Source organism: Sinocyclocheilus anshuiensis, unplaced genomic scaffold (assembly GCF_001515605.1).
Source record: "Sinocyclocheilus anshuiensis isolate Anshui unplaced genomic scaffold, SAMN03320099.WGS_v1.1 scaffold369, whole genome shotgun sequence".
NCBI classification, from domain to species: domain Eukaryota; kingdom Metazoa; phylum Chordata; class Actinopteri; order Cypriniformes; family Cyprinidae; genus Sinocyclocheilus; species Sinocyclocheilus anshuiensis.
The window spans coordinates 2,246,985-2,251,268 of NW_015540935.1; positions in this window are offsets into that span (position 1 = coordinate 2,246,985).

Below are 4,284 nucleotides of genomic sequence, written 5' to 3' on the forward strand. Positions count from 1 at the left end.
CATTTTGGAGTGAAATGTGTTTAATTATTGATAAACACATTTAGGATTGTCTTTACTTTTGTATTCCTAAAGGTGTGAAGAGCTGATTTTACAACAGTTTTAAGAAAGTACTAAATTAATGGTGGTTTCTAGTCCACAGCACTCCATTGTGTGTCTTGGATTGGATGCGGTATGAAGCGCACAGCATCTGTTTGAAAGCGATTACAGAACCTGGATATTCTCAATTGCATCTCACACAATAGCCTCATCTACAAGGCCAGGCTTCCATCCCTTCCTGCTGCTACTAATATGAACACTGATGCATTGTCTCCCATGGCCCTGGTAACATCTTTTCATAATATTCCACAAGGTTTGCACTCTGACTTTGTTTTGCATAAATCATTTCGTTTTACTTTTTTTTGCTCAAGGAGTTTGAGTACTAGGCTGTAAAACGATACTGGAAATCCGTTTTTGAATTTTGGTGTAGAAAGAGTATGAGATTAAGTTTTGTATTACTTGAAAGTTCTATGTTGAGACATTGTTTACACTAAAGTTACAATTATTAATTTAGCAGACTTTTATCCATAATGATTAGAAATAACAAAAGGGAGACATGATGCCATGCTTGAATACAACAGTCTGGAATTATTAAGAAAATAATTAAAATAAATTATAGATGTAGATAAGACACTGGTGAAAGAATAATACAGGCTTTTTGAAGAGTTTAATTAGTGCATTACTAATCAAATCAAGCACTCACAGAAGAGTCGTGTCTTCAGGCGTTTCAATAAATTGCATCATAAAACCAGCTAATTACAATGTATATGGCTTGAGGATGAACAACTCTCAGGAAGAAGTGAAAACATTAAAGGTACAGTCATCACTGAATCTCCCTCATGTACTTCCAAACCTGTATGACTTTATAGCCTCAGTAAAACAAAAGGAGATGTTAACATGTTCACACTGATGTGAGGATGAGTAGAAGATGACAAAATTTCCATTCTGGAGTGAACTATTGTTTAATAAGATATTAAAAAGAGTTGCTTTCTGAATGCGTAAACTTCAAGTCACGATCCTAAGTCTCTCTGAAAATTCCAGTGTATGTTTATTTGCACAGGAACATCTGAAATATAGTGTAAATTAAGTCACTCTTATTAAGTCGTCAACTTTATTTTGATAGCACTTTAGGTTGTTTCAAAGCAGCTTCACTATTAAACAGGAAAGTAGCAAACTTAAAAAAATGAGACAAATCCAAATTCTGTTGTAAAGCAACTATTCAGGCCCAGTCAGTTCAGTGTTGATTCAGTTCAGTTCAATTATCGTTCATTCATTATAAAACAAGTTAAATATACAGCTCAGTTCAGTTAAATTCAAAATGCATCAATTATCAACAACAAAAGCTACAAAACAGAAGATAATAGTTATTCAGCTTAATTCATTTCAAGTTTTGTTCTCATCCAATAGTGTCAGTGCTATTAATCGATATTCCTTAATATGTGACCCAGATTAAGCAAACCAAAGGCGATGGTGGCAAAGAACCCAAACCCTAATAACGTGACAGAAATTGAGAAAAGAAACTCATGAAAGTTTTACGTTGTTTAAAAAAAAAAAAAAAAAAAAAATAGTTTTATACGTATTTTGGACTATGGGGGGCGCCATTATTTTAATGACGTCAAATGGTTGCACTCGGTGTTGTTAATTTTACCGCAACACAACTCGGAATACTGATACGATGCCACATTGTGTGGCTTTTGGCTGTAATTTTCCATCGAAGGACTGTGGATTTTTTAAATAACGTAAATCTTTCATGGGTTTACTACTACATATTTCAGTAAGAGACATCATTTACGTTATATTAAGCCATACAAGTCTTTATACCTGGGGTTCCCTTTAAGCAAGATGAATGTCCATTTCTTGTTAAAACTGCATTTCGGTCCCAGCTGGTCCTTTTGACACCAGCAGATGTCTTTAACTAATATGTGCTAGTAGGCCTACATCAAAGACACTGAAGAGTCTTCTTTCCTTATTTATTCCGATATAATTTACATGTATGTTCTTGTAAAAGTAGCTCTGATGGAATATTGTTTGTCTGCGTGGCTTCTGGAGGCAGATTTTTCTCTGCCCAAAAATGTTTTGTCTACATGACACATTGTAATGCTGTGGCCTGGGCCTCCTTCCTCAAGTCTGGCTGAGTCAGCTGGAGGTTTGGATGACATTCCCAAAAGAGTGGAAGCTGTTATAACAGCTAATACTTTTTGCAATGCATTTTAAAAATGAAATACTCAAGAAGACACAAAAGCATCATTGAGATCAACACAACTAGAAGCACACAATTTTCCAGAATGTTACCATAAAGTGAATAATTAAGATTTGTTTTGTCTTTATGGATTACAATTTGTTTTGTTTTTGAACAGCCACACCCAATAATCCCAAGATAATGTTCACATGGAAACTTTAATATCATCAGATGGTTAAACCTGCTTGCTGACTAATTATTTCAGGAGACATCCCTGTTGCAATTCGAGATGTTATGCTAAATTCTAGGGTCTTCTTACTTTGAATTCGATTAAGCTGCATTCTCCCCGCAGTCAAAATGCTGATCTAGCTGAATGCTAATTTACGGCACTGCACTTATACTGTTATTTACATACATTACACGCTTCAGGACTGTCCATCTGTGACCCTCTGCATGTGAACAGTTTACCAGCAGCCCTGAGCATACTGTAGCTTACAGCCTGCAAGATTTATTTATTAATTTATTTGTTTGATTTCTCTCAGAGAACTAATTCTTAATGGTGGTGTCATACAGTACTGTGATATATTCAAAGGGTGCCATGGTATTACAATAGCATGACAAAAAAATGTGGAAAGTTAAGTAAAGTGAGGCCAGATATTTGTTTGTTTTTTTCTTATTCTGACAATGTCTGTTGGATGAGTTTTAGAATGTTTAATAAAGTAATCAATGCTATATAGTCTTATTTATGGGCAGTCGTGGCCTAATGGTTAGAGAGTCGGACTTGTAACCCAAAAGTCGTGGTTTTGAGTCTCGATACTGGCAGCCATTGTAGGTGGGGGGAGTGAATGTACAGTGCTCTCTTCCACCCTCAATACCATGACTGAGGTGCCCTTGAGCAAGGCACCGAACCCCCAACTGCTCCTTGGGCACCGCAGAAAAAAAATAGCTGCTCACTGCTCTGGGTGTGTGTTCACGGTGTGTGTGTGTTTTTCGCGAAACGGACCGAGGGAGGCCCCACTACCTACCTCGCACTGGGCCCCGCGTCAGCTAAGGATGGCCCTGGTGTTTGTTCACTACTCACTACTGTGTGTGTGCACTTGGATGAGTTAAATGCAGCGCACAAATTCCGAGTATGGGACACCATACTTGGCTACACGTCACGTCACATCACGTCACGTCACTTATTTCATTAAATAATTTTGAATGACCTGCTTTTGACCAAACCACTGAACTAACAAGAGTAACAATTATGAATATACTCATTTTGAATAGATGAATGAACTCCAGAACACACAAAACAACAAGTTGAACATAAAAGCATTATCAAAATAACAAACAAACAAAACAAAACAACAAATGATTCAATGCCCCAGAGAATAATGGGAGCATAAGCAATTAAAAACTACAGGAATTGATTTTCAACAATTTTCAATTTGAATACAATACAATATTACATATTGTCTTACATATTTCAAAATACTAAAATGTCCAGGTTTAAATTATATGTAACAACCCAACTGTACAATAAACTGTAAAACACATTAAATATATACTGTACACGGTTGTTACTGTGATTCTCACTGATGTGCGCGCTCTGATTTTTATTTGTATTTATTTATTTTTCTCCAGAAACAGTTCATTTTACAAGGAACATCCATTAACCTAGAAAATCTGTGAATTGCTTACTCACAAAATGTGGTCTGATCTTAATTGAATTCCAATTTTTAATGACACTGAGTGTGTGTTATGACTTCTCCAAAAGCTAATTGGAGTCAGTGAAGGAGATGAGATTGGAAGTGTGGGTCTGTGCAAGAGCATCACGGTTTAGTCCTGCTTTGCTGCCTCAAGGCCTGGACACCTCGCAATCATTTAAGGTACAATGAATTCAAAAGAGTATCAAGGCATTTCACAGGAGAATGTCAAGACGGCAGTTAATGACTTTAGAAAGGTTGAGTGATGCAACAAGACAATGACCCAAAGCACACCAGCAAATCAACTAAAGAAAAGAAGGAAACATGTTTTCCTGAATCCTGAGAGGATATTGTGGCATACTTTGTCACACATTCAGC